Source organism: Microcebus murinus, chromosome 7 (assembly GCF_040939455.1).
Source record: "Microcebus murinus isolate Inina chromosome 7, M.murinus_Inina_mat1.0, whole genome shotgun sequence".
NCBI classification, from domain to species: domain Eukaryota; kingdom Metazoa; phylum Chordata; class Mammalia; order Primates; family Cheirogaleidae; genus Microcebus; species Microcebus murinus.
The window spans coordinates 103,158,100-103,175,808 of record NC_134110.1 but is presented as its reverse complement, the minus strand read 5'-3'; the positions used below and the strand labels follow the sequence as shown (position 1 = coordinate 103,175,808).

General features: G+C 40.9%; 1 pseudogene; it reads right to left on the bottom strand.

Annotated features, from left to right (window-relative positions):
• Positions 1–6,347: 6,347 nt before the first annotated feature.
• On the bottom strand, positions 6,348–12,602 carry LOC105885223 (protein Mis18-beta-like; annotated as a pseudogene).
• Between the last annotated feature and the right edge of the window lie 5,107 nt (positions 12,603–17,709).

Below are 17,709 nucleotides of genomic sequence, written 5' to 3'. Positions count from 1 at the left end.
ATGTGTGTATATACATATACATAATTTTAGTATATATCTTTTTTTTCTCTTTCATACCATTAATTTTTTACATTGTTCCCCTGCAATTGTTTTCTTTAACTTGGTTGACTCCACCGTGCAAAAGAGAAAAGGAGATTGGTAGTTTGGGAGATTAGCAACCTTTTTAATCTAGCCCTTGGTTGAGTTAGGATTCAAGGGTGTGATTTTATTTCTTTGAATGTATTTTTCCATCTGTTTTCCGATTATGACACGTAATACTATCATGCTACCTATGGTGGTAGTAAAAATACAAACTTTTCTTTTAAAATGAGTCATTGATAAGAAAAAAGGTCAAATATCATCGCGTACTCTATATACAAAAACTGTAAAAATGGGAGCCAATCATTCAAGTTTAGGAAACAGCCCTAATTCAAGCCCTTATCAATTCTCATGGACTGTTGTAAAAGCTTCTGAAATGTTCTTCCTGCTCTCATTTGACTCCACACTATTCAGAAATTTTATCACTCTGAAACATAAATCTGCAGAAGCTACTCCCTTGTCCCTGATCATTGAGTGCCTACAAAATGCCTTTCCCCACTGCCTATGGAAAACTTGAAACCCTTTGTCATGGCACGAATAGAAGGAGGCTTGAAGTCTGAGCTCTGGCCGCCGTTTCTCCCGTGTGCTCTGTGCTGTAGCCATGCCTCACCACCTGAAGTCTCTGCACACGGCGTGCTTCTGTCAAAGGCAATACCCTCCCTCATTTATGTGGATGTGATGCGGGAGAAAAGATGAGTGATTCTTGAAGCTAAATATAAAAGAGAAAGGAAGACTTTCACTGTGGTCCACGCTAGGCTAAGTCCCATTCCTAAAGTAAGTACTCGGTATAATAGCTGCTTCTTTCCAGCAGAGACTGCTCGATAGGAATGAAGGAAGAACAAGCATCTTGAGCAGAGAACAAAAGTTGATCTCAAGGTTTGAAATAAACATTTGATGGGAAGGTAAAAGCAGATGAAAAGGCAATCTCAAAGCTTCCTTTTGTGTACTCTTTTGCTAGAAGTTAGGCTCACATTCACCTTTGGGGGAAGCCAAGTCTGTTCTGGCAAAGCCACTGGCCTGGGCTTTGTTAGTCACACTTGCAGAGTGTAGTAACTTAGAAGACATCCTCGAGAGCCCCTGTGCATCCTCTGTCTCTCGGCAAGTGTGTGACTTTTGGCTGGTTACTTAATCTCTCTGTGCCTCATTTCCTTAGCTTCAAAATTAGAGCTGATATTAGTATCTAGCTCAAAATGCTCTTGTGAGAATTAAACAAGATAGCTAACGTACTTAGCACAGTGCTACGTTTGCTCTTCTGTTATTTCCCATCAGCATGCAAAAGTACAGGTACAGGGTTGGCTAGAGGCCAGGTACATCTCAGCCTTCCCTCACTTGCCCTCCTCCTTCTTCCCTCCTGGAGTGTTTTAAAGCAAATCTAAGACATGACATCATTTCATCAACCATTTAGTATGGTTGATGTCTAATTTAACTGTTGGATAATATTCCACCAAGTGGACATTTTAAACCTGTATTTAAATATTCCTTTGAAGCTTGCCAGATTTTTAAGTGGTAGATTTTTAACATTTTACTATTGAGAATAAATTGTTTTCTGTATATATAGTATACATTTCTGTATATATATTTGTATATAATACATGCATACATATGCAGGTATGTGTATATGAATTTTTAGAATTTATTCCTCAAAATTATGAAATCAAAGGATATGAACTTTTTAAAGGCATTTACCTGACACATGTTCCTAATTGTTTTTCAATATTTAGCATGAACATTTGAAATTAACGAATAGTCTATTCCCACAAATAACATGAGGCCAGAGATTTAGTCCGGTTTGTTTGATGCTTTATGTCCAATAGCTAGACCAACATCTGACCCATAGTAATGTTCCATACAGGTGAATGAATGAATGGCACTCCTCTTACATCATTCCTGCTAGCAGTCATTCATTTGTTGGACAGATATGTCCCAAGGACCCTCTTGATTCCAGACTTTGCAGCAGTTACTGGGTGCACGGGGCTATGTGGTAATGCCCCACCTCTGTCCTGGAGCAATCATCTTCTTCAGGGCTCTGGGCTGAGCTCTCTGAGATGGGGTCAGGGCTGGTGCCAGCCCACAGACTCTCATCCTGCAGTGAAATCCAGAGGGATCATTTAAAAACAGGCACAGCAATATGACAGAGTAATTTTACATTTTATGAATCTCTTAATAAACAATTCGTTTGTATTGTGCATGTTTTTTAAAAAATTGTTTTCCTAGTAATTTGTTTTTGTTGTATTCCACAAAAGTATTTGTCCAAGAAGAAGACAAAGAAAACTAGCCCTTTTCTAAAGATGATCTGAGAAGTGATACTCTGCTCTACTTGGGTGCAAGAAGAAAATACTAGAACTTTTCATGTGTTTAATATATCCTAAGTAAGGCAATTGAGCTTCAGTAGTATGTGGTTTGGGTAGACTCTGTGTCCTCATGAGTTGCAGGGCCCCCAGAGGACAGCGTGTGGGGGTCCACCACACCCAGGATCAAGAGCATCACCTTCTATCTGGTAGCTTTCAGCATATTGTAATGCTTTACAGTTTGGCAGAGCCTAGTTAAATGTACTTGCAGATTACATTATGTGATATTAACTAAACCACTATAAAATGAACAAGAGACTGAAAAGATTCCTGCAAAAAAATCATTAATTGGAGATGAAGGTACCAACATAAACACAAGCTAAAAATAAGGAAATGATAAGCTGTCACTCTCACACACCTAAAACAAGCTCATTATCAGACACATACAAGGTGGGGCATAAAAACCTAAAAACATGCCAATAAATCACACAAAAATGGAGATTATCAATAAGAAAAATTTGAAAAATATATTTGTGACCAATGATAATGAATCTCACCCTAATGTCTGGAGAGATCTGCCATGGATACCCAATATCTACAAAGCAGGCATCTAGAACACAAAGACGAACTTCTACTTTCTGGTAGAGACGTTAAGATAGGCCCTGTAACCACCCCGTGCTCCAAATTGGTTGTTAGAAAAAGAAAGTTAAAATATCAGCCAAATAAATGATAATCTTATTTTTTTAGCGTAAGTTTCCCCACAGGGAGAATTTTATGGATGGCTCTAGTTTATTCCCTCCCAAAAAACTGACTGCAAAAAAATGATGTGACCATAACCTCAAGATTTCGTTGTCTTACTAATAAAACAAAGAGGATGCTTAGAACTGATCGCTTGGCCCTTTCTCTTCTTATCTCCTCCCAGGTCAAAATACTTGCATCTCTTCATAGCCAGCATTCCCTTATATCTGCAGCTGGGCTCAGCACACTGGCGCCTCAGCCCAATCTTCTTTGTAGTTCTAGACTTTTTCTAGAAAAAGGGTTTAGTCTGCCCACCACAGCCACTCTGCTCCCTGTCGTGCCGCTTTCCCTGGGCACAGGTGAGCACGGCCACCCTGCCCTGTGTCCCTTTGTGGGGCTGGCGCTTGCCACACTTCCTACAGAAAGTCCGCTGGGTCTTGGGAACATGCACCGTGCTTGCGGGACGCTCCTGCACGGAAAATGATATGTTTCAATATTATGTTTTCCAGACAAATATTGTGATTCTTTCTAAAAGGCTTTTTGAAGTTTGCCAGTTTGTTTGATTACAAGGCACACACTCGGTCCCTCCCGAGGACTCTCAGAGCTGGCCTTGGCTTGCGAGAGCGCCTGTCCTGTGGCATGTCGAAGAGTGTCGTGGTCACCCAACTCCCCCAGCTGAACAATCCCTTTCTGCCTGCAGTGCAGTTCTCAGCAATGACAGCGTGATTTAAAGTGTGACCGCAGGGGTCTTATCTTCAACAATACTCAATACTTCACAAAAGTATTAAATATTCAATTCTTCACAAAATTTCATTGAATTAGATGAGAAAATGATGAAGCCATTTTTTAAAAAAAGTTTTTACTTAACAGCAAAAGGAAAACAGCTGCATCATATTGGGGACACAGCAGGTCCCTGTGGTTGCGGAGGGCGGATTTATCGCCTGCTGCGGGGAGGGAGATCCAAAGCAGCACCGGAAACTGGGTGTCTCAGAGAGAAGGTGCTGGAAAGAAACTATCGTGGGATTTGGACTTGAGGTAGATGATCTGGGGGAGGTTGTGAGGAACTGGGGCTTTGCTAGGAATTGCCACTGTCAGGAAGCAGGGGTAATTTTATAACTGGTTAGCTTAGTAAATATTCTCTTATAAAGTGAGAAACAGGCTGAAGCAGTGATTTATAAAGAAGCAGCAGTTACTTATACTAGCCAGGAGAGGGGGATGTTTGGTCATTTGAAAAAAAGGTTAAAAAAATTTTTAAAAAATGTTTCTGTGGTTAGAACATTTAACATGAAATGTATTCTCTTAACAGATTTTAAGTTTAGAATTATTATTGTTGACTATAGGCACAATATCATACAGCAAATATTAATATCTAGAGCTTATTCATCTTATTTAACTGAATCTTTAGCCTATTGATTAATAACTGTCCCCCACCCCCCCACCCCTGTTCCCAGCCCCTAGTGACTATCATTCCGGTCTTTGATTTTATTAATTTGACTGTTTTAGCTAACACACATGAGTGGAATGACGCAGTACTTGTCTTGCTGTTTCTGGCTTGTTTAACTTAGCATAATGTGCTCAAAGAGTTTCATGTCGCATATTGCAGAATTTCTTCCTTTTAAATGGCTGAATAGTATTCCACTGTGTGTGTGTGTGTGTGTGTGTGTGTGTGTGTGTGTGTGTGCTTGCCACATTTTCTTTATCTGTTCACCCATCAATGGACATTTAGGTTGTTTTCACTCCTGGCCTATTATGAATAATGTTGCAAGAAACATAGGAGGGAAGATAATCTCTTTTAGATCCTGATTTCACTTCTTTTGGATATATATCAAGAAGTGGGATTGCTGGATCACATGGCAGTTCTATTTTTAATTTTTTGAGGAAACTCCTTACTATTTTCCATAGCAGCTGCACCATTTTGTGTTCCTATCAACACTGTGCAAAGATTTCAGTTTCTCCACATCAGAGGTCCTCAAACTACGGCCTGAGGGCCACATGCGGCCTGCCAAAGACATTTATCCAGCCCACCGAGTGTTTTTGCTGCCACTGCCTAGCGTGTTTAGCAGCCGACTGGTCCCGGGCCCGCAGTGCGCATGTGTGGAATGTGCGCCGCACTCTCCAACGGCCCTCCAACAGTCTGAGGGACAGTGGCCTGGCCTCCTGTTTAAAAAGTTTGAGGACCCCTGCTCCACAATCTTGCCAATATTTGTCTTTTATTTATTTTTTCATAATAGCCATCCTGAGAGGTGTGAAGTGACACCTCATTGTGGTTTTGATTTACATTTCTCTAATGATTAGGGGTGATGAGCATTTTTAATTTATCTATTGGTCATTTTTATATCTTCTTTGGAGAAATGTTTATTCAAGTCGTTAGCTCAGGGGTGGGGAACCTGGGGCCTTAAGGCCACATAGCCTTCTAGGTTCTTAAGTGGGGCCTTTTGACTGAATCCAAATTTTACAGAACAAATCTTTTAATTTTTATTAATACATTTTGTTCATCTTTTATATTTTTATTTTAAAAATCAATGTATTTAAAATACCAAAGAATAAAATAAGTTTCAACAAAATAATCCTCCCAGATTGACGAGCACAATTAGAACATTAGGAAGATATAAGGGCTAAATTGATGGCTGTTTTTGTTTTTATTACCTGTGCTTTTTGTGTCATATTCATAAAATCACTGTCAAGACCAATGTCATGAAGATTTTCACCTTTCTTTATTCTATGAGTCAAAAGTTTTAGATCTTATGTATAAAATTTTAATACATATTGAGTTGATTTGTGTGTATGGTATAATGGTTGTGAAGGTTCAATTTAATTTTTTTGTTATCCAGTCAATTTCTTAAATATAGAGTATCAGGTATCTCTATTTCACATAAGCAAAAAATGATTTTTCAGCATTAATAACAATTACTCTATAGAGGAATACAAATAGTCAACATTAAACCCAACTCTACTTTCAGACCAACCATGCAACTTTAGATCAGAAGACACATGGAACATTGCATCCTAATTCCTAAATTTGCAATCAAAGATGTGTTCAGAGATAAGTATTATGAACCTGGACAGAAGACTCTTTAATTTCTAATCTAAAAACAGCTTCACAAATCATTTGGAAAATCAGTCTAGCGGCAAACATAATAAACTGCATTTTCCCCCATTCTTGAAGCCAATATTTTTCAAGAAAAGACCAAATTGTTGAAGGCAATAAAGCCTGAAACCTGATGCTTGAGCCTTGGTTCTGGATCAGCTTTCTGGCTTGGGCTAGTCAAGAGTCACTTCCTTCAGAATCTTCATTAGTGAACTTAAGCGAGTATGCGTTAACATTAGCTTCTCCTTTAGCTTTGCAATATTTTCTTGTAGAGGTATATTGTGAATATCCATCTCAGATGCATTTACTATGGCTTTTGTTTTTAAATGATAGCACATAATTTTGTCACTGGAAAGGCAGAAGTGACCTCTCAAGGCAGCCATGGCAGCATGGGTAGAATATAGATGGAAACCAATGGGAACCCACAAGGACCACAGAATAGAAGGTTATAAGTGCTTGCTCCATCATTAAGGGTTAGCATCATCTAACTTGCAGGGTCTTCCATTCTTCCATTGGATCATGGACACTGGAGGATTTTATTAGAAGTACATACTTCCAATATACTGGCAAATATAACTTCTCCATTTCCTTATCTCCCTTTGAGCGAATCTTGAATGCCAAATAGAAAGCGCATTTCCAAACGGACGTTATTTGTGACTCTGGAGAAGACCTCGCCCCAAGGGACAGCGACGGGTCCCAGGCGAAGTGCACCGAGTCTGCAAGCACGGCGTGGCGTGGCACTGGGCGCAACGGAACACTGCGCCTCTCGGGCTCCAGCCCCCGCGGCAGCTGCGGGCCAGCAGCGGGCTCAGCCGCCTCTAGCTTTGCGGAGCCTAGAAGCGAGGATCCCTTCACTGCCTGCGTGTCCCACTCCATGGCGGTTGTCAAAGAAGGTTCGTCAATCGCCCTCCTAGCGCCATCATTAAAGTCACTCCCAGGCAGCGCTGCACCGCACGAGTGACGCTGTTGTGGCCCAGCCGCCCTAATTTTTTTTTTTTAAGAGACAGGGTCCCACTCTGTTGCCCAGGGTGGAGTGCAGCAGTGTGATGTCACAGCTCACTGCAACCTTGAACTCTTGGGTTCATACCACCGCATATATATATATCTGAGATATATATATATCAAATCTCTACCCCCAAAATTATATATTATTATATAAAAATTATATATAATATAAATTATATATTATTATATAAAAATTATATATAATATAAATTATATATTATTATATAAAAATTATATATAATATAAATTATATATTGTTATATTACATATTTATATATATATTTTTATATATATAAATTTTGGGGGGAGGGTACAGATTTGAGCTCTCTGTATTGCCCAGGCTGGTTTCAAATTGCTGGTCTCACGCAATCTTCCTGCCTCGTCCTTCCAAAGTGTTGGGTTTGCATGAGTGAGCCACCATGCCTGGCCCAATTTAATTCTTTTACATCCAGTTTTCCCAACACCATTTGCTGAAGAGACTGTCTTTCCTCATTATGTAGTCTTAACACCCTAGTGGAAAATCAATTTATTGTAACGTGTGTATTTTATAATACAGTACTTTTATATATTTAGGAAGACTTAAAGAAGCACTAATCTTTCATAAAATGGTTTCAAATATTCCTTCTTTATGCTGGTCAGATTTTGTCAAGGCATATTGTACTGTATCTTAATGAATGTGACAGACTACGACCTGAGAAATAATAACCCTGATTTTTATATATAGTCTAGTTAATGTTTCCTTCCACCAAAAATTCAACAAAATTTTGAAAATTAAAAAAGTCTTATTTTAATAATTTTATTTGGGTCTTCCTGGCATCTTCAATGCACTTAATCATATTAGCTTAAACAGAAAAAAAAAGATAAGGAGGAAAATACTAGGCACTTGATTGTATACTGTGGAAACATAATAAAAGAAAAATTTGTATTTTGCCTAGTCACCATCTTATTTTAATAAAAGTTTAAGCCTCTCAATCAAAATATCCAGTGGTACACATTCAAGCCAACAAATAGAAAAGCATTTCAAAGGTTAGATGTCTCAAGGCTTAACAGAGTTTGTTCTCCTTTCTGGGATTGAAGGAGCACTTAGAGAAATTTAGTTTGTGCTGAGCTGCCACTATCAAAGAATGTCTATGAGCCTGTCATGCTGAGCTTGGGGGTAGCACATTAAACAGACCAATGTGAAAATCATCGTCAATTTCTTTCTCTAAAATTTTTATATCATTCTGTGCCTACAAATATTCCTTTTTAATATCTGTCATTTATAACTATAATTATTGAATATTTAAAATATTCAAAAACATAGTAAAACATATAACAGGAACCTACTACCTGGATGTAACAGAAGTCAAAATATTTCCGTAAGAAAAAATACCTTCAGATATTTTCTTAGAGATGAATGGATTTAGAATTGTGATTTTGTTGACAGGAAGTAGGGAGAGAAAGATTCTATTTGATGCCAAGTGGATGGAATGTGTCCACCTAATTTAAGCACTGTCAATAATATTTTAATATCTCTATGATATTGTCACCACATCTACATGATTTTAACTTGCCCATTTTCCTTCTCTCACTGACCCATACATTGTAATATGCTACCTAGGATTTAAGATGTCTAGAATATGAACAATTTTACAATATATGGCTTACAAAGTGAAAAAAAGGTATTTCATGAAGTAGTTCTGAAAGGGAAGAAGATGCCTAAATAAATATTTCTAAAATACATCTTTCTCATTCTTGTCACCCTTCCTTTTCGTCCCTGGCATCTGCTTTCTTCTGTTCTTAGTCTTCTTTCTTGACTTTCAAACAGTCCTGGAAGGTCTCAGTTCTAAGCAACAGCATCTTCTTTTAGCATTCTCTTTCTTAGTTTCTTTTATCCTAAGATTTTAGGTAAGATATTAGATTGTTTTACATTATGTTTGAATTAGATATGATTCTAAAGGAAAAAATACATGCATACATATCACATATCACAGTCATGTATATATTTTCTAAAAAATATAAGATTACGCTGAAAATTAGAATTAAAAGAAACCAAAGTTGTAAAATTAGCCACATTACTGTGGATTATCACTGTTTTGATTATAATTGTGTTTTGTATCTCTAAATATCCCTCTCCCTTTTTCTCTCTCTCCCCCTCTCCCAGGCTTATAATCTGTATCTTTCACATTGAGAAAACGAAAATATCAGTTTATAGCTCACATTCAGCCACAGTCATCAGTATTTTGAGAACACTGAGTATAATGAACAAGCAAAATTAGAACATGCACTTGCTCTTCATTTATGCAGTGCTCCTGATGGGCGAGAAGGGGTCACCCAGTCGCCCTCCTCAGGCCCCTCGTGGCTGAAGCTCGGGCTGTTTAACCTCCTCCGTGCCTCTAGTCCATTCTCAGCCTTCCACCTCAGCGTCTCCGCCTCTGCACATCTCACTCTGCTCTTCTCACCCCTGCATCTCCTCTTTCCATTTGTTTTCCACATGGCCAGTGATATCATTCTTATAAAGCACTAATCTGATCGTTTTCTACTTAAAAAGCAAGCTAGCAAGCGAGGACGGTACAGAACTAGTTTTGATGGCTTTTATAGCCTCTGTGAACTTGCTCTGGCCTGTCATTTCAGCATCATCCTCAGGCACTGTCACGGCATGTATCCCACCGGTGGCTCTTTGCCATTTTGTGAAAACTCTGTGTATTTTATGTCTCTGTGTTCTTTTTGTTAAATTGGTTTTTCTATATGCAATATCTTGTCTTCTTTGCATGGCACAATGTTCAATATTCTTCAAGGCCCAAGTCAGCTGTCACCATCTTTCCAGGAAGAAGGAATCATGCACTCTTCTGTGGCCCATTGCTTGTGCACAGCCCTTACATCTGAGGACTCTGGGTTCACCCTCTTCTGGGCGATGGGAACAGTCACGTTTACCTTTTGGTGCTGCTATGTAAGAGGCGAGCAATAGATGCAGTGCTTGTTCTCCATTCACACTGGTTAGATTATGGTCTTTTATGGTTATGTTCATCCTTCTATCTTTGTGTCCCAGGACCTAGCATGGAGTCTAGCATGGAGTCCATTCGTGAATATTTAGTGGATGAATGACAGATTATATAAGCAGAGACTAAATATAGGCATTGACGGATAATGAAACTAAAAATATTTATGATCTACTCTATTAACATCAAGTATATAAACTCTAGCTGGACTTGAGGTATAGCTAGAAAATTGCATCCTGTCATTTTATAATAATGTGTTTTTGATTTGACTCCTGATTAGGTAGACAATCCAGAAACTCAAAATCTACTTTCTTGATTTACTTGTACAAAATAATATGCAGGCTGAAACAACTGGCTTTTATCCTTTAAATTCAGAATGTATAACTCAGAGGTCCTCAATCATTCAAAATTTGGTTAAATACAAAATCAAACCTAATTCAGACCATTAATCACAGAGCTCCTAATGGTCTATTCAGCTCTGATAGCTATATTCTCTAGAAGAAAATGGCAACAATTATAAAATAGTTATTCCTGTTGGCTTGAAAATTTAAACTTCTTTGGGATTTTACCCAACTCTACATTTATGAAACCATATTTTCCCACTTGTTAGAGATGAGGTGCATTGGGAAATCGCACAGATTAGCTTCGGCTGCTTCACATTCTGCATTATCAAGAACAAGCCAGGGCTGTGAACCAGGAAGAGTGGACAGATGCCATTTGCCTGCCCGGTGTGTTTTCCTCCTTCTGGTCATAGCATCCTCATTTTGCATTAGGGACTTAACTACACCCCCCCCCCCCAGTGTCTCAGGCTTGCTCGGACTGTAAACTAAGGTGTTTTCCCGCTCCTGTGCAATCAGTGGTGACCTGCCTAGGCCCACTAGGTGTTCTCTATCCATCCTGGCCACCATGCCCAGACGTCCAAGTGTCTACTCCTTGCTGCTACCTGGGTCTCCAGAGCTGCCCTTGGTTCCAGTCTGCCCAAAGGCTAGTTCTGCGGTTTCCTTTCAAATCTGGGAGCACTTGAGGTCCTTGCAATAAGTCCCTTCTCACTTGTTATGAAGAGTGGGTTCCTGGCGCTTATAACCAGAGAATCCTAACTAACCCATATAGGAAAATTTGTTTACGAGGAAAATTGTTTTAACCTCAGCATTATCTTGAGCAATGTCAAGTAGTTGCACTCAACCCAGTGCACGACAACCGGTGTCTAACACAGACGGCTCCTGCAGGACTGGGAGCAGCCCGCCAGCCTCCTGGGTCTCGGCTTTCTCGTCTGTAAAACGACAATTATACAACTGCTAGACACACTTTTTTACAGGCTCACTGTGACAGCAAATTAAACAAAAAGAGGATGAAAGTGTTTTTCACATCACAAAACACCCTATAAAGTAAGATATTTACCTTTCATTTATCCTTCTAACAAACATTTCCTGCAATACAAACTATTCCTACAAAGAAAATTGCCACGGGATATTGTAGTGTTCATAGCGTGCATTTCAGAGAAGCGGTCGGCTCCGTCTGAAGCGGGAATCTCCCCGGGCCCTGACCGAGTGCCGGGCAGGTGCGATGGCTCCTTGCTTTGCGCTGGTTTGCCATGATCTCCGGGATTGCCAGCGCTGTGTTTGGATGGGTGTATAGAATAAAGGGTATACATTTAAGAGAGATTTTAAGGGACATTTAAAGGAGAATATAATGGAATTGTATAGGAAAATGGAATTTTACCTTACAATATCCGATCAGCAATTTCAATTGACCTTTAATTTTCTATGTTAACATGTAATCTCTGTTCTCGTGGCTGTAATTCTAGAGGGACAGCGGTGTATGGTGGAAGAACACACTTGATTGTCAACCAGAGCACTTGTGTCCAAGTCCAGGCTCCTTCATTTATTATCTTTGTGCCTTTTGGAAATTGGTTTGCCTCTCCACACCTTTTCCTCCTCTGCCAAATAAACCTAATTTGTCCTGTGTTGTAAGAAACAAATGGGATCATAAATTCTTTCTGAAGTGCCAAGCACTATTGAAATATAAATTAATATTTATTCACTAGGAATTATTGTCTCCTGACAGTCAAATATTTGCTTACTGCTACTCCCGTTTCAACCACCTTGTGATTACCTCCCCCTAACAAGCTTTCTTGTCTTTTGTTTTTTCTAGGTCATTCTATGATTGATCGTAAGAAAGTACAACATGCAGATCAATATTATTTCGACAAGCCTGCTGTGGGTGGACGGGGACCCTTGGAGCTTGTTAGGAACCCACATTCCTGGGCTCCCTCTGGATGGGCTGAGGCCTCACGGGGTGGGCCCCGGAGTCTGTGTGTCGGCAGGGCTCCGGGGCTCCGACGTGCAGGTGAGTGGAGAAGCGCTGGCGTAGACCTTCCTGTTCTAGTTGCTCGTCTGTACGCCAAATGTAGTTCTTCCTCTTAGTCATCCGTGTAGTATTAATGACAATGTAATAATGCCAGTATAATAATAATTATTGTAACTATTTTGTCCCCTACTTCCTTAAGGCTAATACTCATCAGGAGCCTGAGGGAGCCCCAAAGATGATAGCACTCTTTGCTCAGAACCCTTCAGAAACTTCTGTTCCACTTGGAGAAAATCGAAAGCACTTACTGTGACCTGCAGGCTCCCCTGGGATGGCCCGCTGCTGCTGGGACGGCCCTCCCACCCCTCCCCGCTGCCCACCTTGCAGAGCTCTCCCGGCGGAGGCTGAGGCGCGAGGGGTGAGGGGAGGTCAGTACCGCTCGCCAGGTGTAGCAGTCAGGGTTCTCCAGACACAGAACCAGGACGATGTGCACGTGTATAAGGTAGAGAAAGAGATTTGCTAGAAGGAATTGGCTCATGTGATCATGGAGGCTGTCGAGTCCAAAGGCTGTTGAACTGATACCCCAGTTTGAGTCCAAAGGCAGAAAGCTGCTGTAGAACCAGAAAGAGCTGATGATTCAGTCTTATCCAAACAGCCTTGTGTTCCCTTCAGGACTTCAACTGATCGGTTGAGGCCCACACACATTAGGGAAGACAATCTGCTTTCCTCAGCCTACTGATTCAAATGTTAATCTCATCCCAAACACCCTCACAGATACACCTGGAAGAATATTTGAACCAATATCTATCTGGGCACCCCAAGGCCCTGTCAAGTTGGTACTTTAGTTGGCACCTTGCCCGGCTGAAACATGGCAGAGAAGAGGATCCCAGCTCCCTCTAAACTCCGGTTGTATGTCTTGCTCATTGAATGAATGGACTTTTTCACAAAATGTTCATACATTTTGTAGCAGAAGAGGACACAAGTAAAAGTAGATTAGTTAAGAAATCAGGGTTTTTTGTTTGTTTGCTTGTTTTTGGTTTGGTCAGTTGGTTTTGTTTTAAGGCTTTTTCTAGACAGCTTCAAACTGGAGACGAATAATTCATTGGTAAATTTTTAGTGTCTTTTAGCTTTTTGCCACTCAGGCAGATTAATAGGAATCGTGTTAGTAAAGCCACATGCATCTTGGTGAATCGCTTTCCACACATGAGTAACAGCTCAGGGCCTAGGGAAATGCTTAGCTGAGGAAATGGCAGTGCTGTTCATATTCAGATGTAAATACAAAAGTTTTATTTACTAAGACTGCCAGCTTTTGGCTGCCCTTTGTGACAGCTTTGCAGAGTCTCTCCTATGCGTCCGGTCAAAATACTGCATATTATCTTTTGGCTAAGCATGGCTTCCTCTCTGGGTGCTTTTCCTCCACTATCTTAAAGAATGACTCAGTGCAAAATGTTCTAGGAAACAAAAAAGGAAAAATAATTATTGAACCCCTGAGAATAATTTTAAAGAGACAGGGCAACACACATCTCCATATGAATTACATTAAATTTTAATATTTTCATATGAATTGAAGACCTGATTCATAGGTTCTTTCTCTCACATAGAAATAAAAGGAACAGTTTGAAATGGAAGGACAAAGCTTTTGGGGAGGATGATGCATGTCTGCAGCGCTCTTGAGGGTCACATGGAGTGGCACACTTTGGCTGCTTTTGTACCCAAATGAAGGTGAAAGACTTGGAAAGGCGTAAGTCCACAAATCAAAGTGGATGAAGGATACTTCTAGTCCACTGTTTGGCAGGAGAATGAGTGAGGAGCGTTGTGCATCCCAGAGAACAGGTGCAGGCGAAGGGGATCTCGTGAGCAGAGGGCAGATGTGGAGTGCCTGGGAGGCAGCTGCTGGGGCCCGGCCGGGCCAGGCCTGCTGGAGGCTGGGGGAGACCTCACCAGGGGTGATACCAGGCGAGGAAGGCTGGGGCTGACAGCAGGAGAAGCCTCTGGAATCAGAGCAACAGCTGGACCCTACAGTCTCCCCTCCCTCTTGGCTCCACAAGTGCCCCTTTCCCACAAGGACAGTCAGTGAAATGAACCACATGGTGCCCCAACTCAGAGCCATGGGGCTTAGCAAAGGGTGGGAATGAGTTGAAGCAGAGAGACAAACAGGAATTCTGAAGGTCAGTGGGGAAATGTTCACACTCCTCCCAAGTGTGGAGATTGGATGACTCCTCTCCAGAGAAACTGAACAGCCTCAAAGAACAGGTCCAGAGATCAGGGACTCAGGAGCCTCCCAGCTCCCAGCTAATTCCTCTTCAGGGAAGCCCATTGCTTACGAGTCTTGCCCAGGCACAAAGAAGTTTCAATACGCTTTTTAGTGTCTCATTCTTCATTATGAAGCAACAGCCAACAATCACTAGCCATTTGAGGAAAGTCAATGATTAAAAAAGAGAGAAAGACAAAATAGGAAAAGAGATAAAGGAACTCAGTGGGAAAAAAATAAAGACATTAGAATAAAATCTAATAAAAATTATACTTAAGGCCCTTGGAGAAATATGAGATGACATTTTATTCAAGGAAAAATATCAGAAGGCTGTGAAAATGGCACAATGAGAGAACGGCAAAGAACTCTGGATAATCTATAAGGATGAAAACAAACAAACCAAAAGCTCAGTTGAAGAAGATTCAGAAGATGCTGAAGAAACCTACCAGAAGAAATTAAAAAGGTAAAAAGATGAAAAACAAGAAAGATAAGAATTTAAAAAAAAAAAATTTGGGGAGTTCCAATTACTTTGTAAGAGTTTCATTAAAAGCAGAGAAAAACTTTTTAATTTGATCAGGTCTCATTTATTAAAAAGCCAAGGAAACTATCACAAGAACAAACAGACAACCTACAGAATGGGAGAAAATATTCTCATGCTACACATCTGACAAAGGGCTGATAGCAAGAATCTACATAGAACTCAGGAAAATCAGCAAGAAAAATATCAAACAACCCCATTAAAAAGTGGGCAAAGGACATAAATAGAAATTTTTCAAAAGAAGATAGACTAATGGCCAACAGACATATGAAAAAACACTCAACATCTCTAATCATCAGGGAAATGCGAATCAAAATGACAATATCACTTAAATCCAGTGAGAATGGCTTTTATCAAAAAGTCCCAAAACAATAAATGTTGGCATGGATGCGGAGAGATAGGAACACTCATACACTGCTGGTGGGACTGCAAACTAATACTACCTCTATGGAAAGTAATATGGAGATACCTCAAAGAGATATAAGTAGATCTCCCATTTGATCCAGCAATCCCTACTGGGCATCTACCCAAAGTAACAAAAGACATTCCATAAAAAAGACATCTGCACTGAAATGTTTATGGCAGCACAATTCACAATTGCAAAGATGTGGAAACAACCCAAAAGCCCATCAGTACATAAGTGGATTAGTAAAATGTGGTATATGTGTACCATGGAGTTCTACTCAGCCACAGAAAACAATGGTGATCTAGCACCTCCTGTATTATCCTGGATAGAGCTGGAGCCCGTTCTACTAGGGGAAGTATCCCAAGAATGGAAAAACAGGCACCACATGGACTTACCATCAAATTGGTATTAATTGATCAACATTATGTGCACATATAGTAGTAGCATTCATTGGGTATTGGGCAGGTGGGAGGAAGGAAGAGGGGATGGGTATATATACACCTAATGGGTGTGGTGCACACCGTCTGGGGGATGGACATGCTTGAAGCTCTGACTCAGGTGGAGCAAAGGTAATATATGTATCCTGAACATTTGTACCCCATAATATGCTGGGGGAAAAAAAGCAGAGAAAAAAATGGAAGAGAAAAAAAAATACTTTTTTAAATACAGTTTTTCCCCAAATCTGAAGAACATCAGTTTCTAGGTTAAATGCCTCTTCTTTCCCTACCTTAACCCCCCCAGGACAGTGAGTAATAAAGAATGCCTGAAAGCACTGCAGGAGTAGAATACACGTTTAAGGCAAAGGACAAAAGACAAAAACTGTGCTATTTCTCAATATCAGCTCTGGAATTGAGAAAGACAATGGAGACATATCTTCAAAATCAAAAGGAAAATAATTCTACCCTGTGAGGGTAGAGCAAAGATAACCCCATACAACGGAATTCTCCAGAAGCTTGCCAGGCAACTACACTTCTGCAGAAAAAAGGCATGCCCTCCCAATACCAGGCGCACATCAGAATAGAGTAGGACCGGTGAGGTGACACAGAGGAGGGGACTTGCATCCCAGAGGCCTCCATGCAGCAGAGCTGGGGAGAGCAGCCAGTTTCCACGGAGCGTAGGTCTGGGGGAGAGAAAACTGGAACTGTGAGCCACCAGAGGTGTGGACTGACATAATCAGGAGTGTCCAAGTAATACTGGTGGGAAATTTAAGAAGAATTAATAATATGGACATAGAAAATCAAACTAATAAAAATGAGTCAACAAAATTGTACTGAAAAGGAAATGTATTCATAGTACACCGATTGGCTCTGCAGTGAAAAACTACAGATTGTCAATAGCGTTTAAACCCACCGTTAGTAAGGAAGTGTTGTGATCTGCTTCTGCTGGGAGGAAACTGGGAGAGAAGAAGGAGCAGCCAGGACCCAAACCCCCTCCGTCACGTCCCAGGCCAGGGGAATCTGTCCTAACAAATCAACAAACATGTCTTAGACCCTACCCCATACTGGAAGTATGAAGATAAATGCCGAGGAAACAACTGCGAGAACTGAGTGCGGCGTTCTCAGAGGATGCCGGTGGAGGAGTAGGGGCAGGACAGGGCAAACTAGGCGATTGTTAAAGTCATGTACATGATCACTTCCATGGTTCAAAAACTAATTTTAAATAGGTAACGGTTTCAGTAAAAGTATAATTTCCTGCTTATAGTGTTCCTTCAATTTTTCTATAATTTCCATTATTTCTATAATTCCTTAACTTAGGAATCCATGGTAAAAATACTCCTCAAGCTGGTTGGGGTTGCAGGCGCGTGCCAGCCGGGCTCTGCGCGGATGGAGGACACGTCCGTGCGAGAGGAAGGTGGCTGGAAGGCCGCGCACAGGGAGCGCGGGTGCGGGGCTCCGCCGGGCGGCCGAGCGGAGGGCAGCGGAACCGCTCGCAGCCGGCCGAGGGGAGCAGCGACGGGCGGGACTCCGGGGCGGGCGGGAGGGAAGCTGGGCCTGGGCTCGGCTGTCCTGCGGGGAGGCGAGTCCCGAGCTTGCGG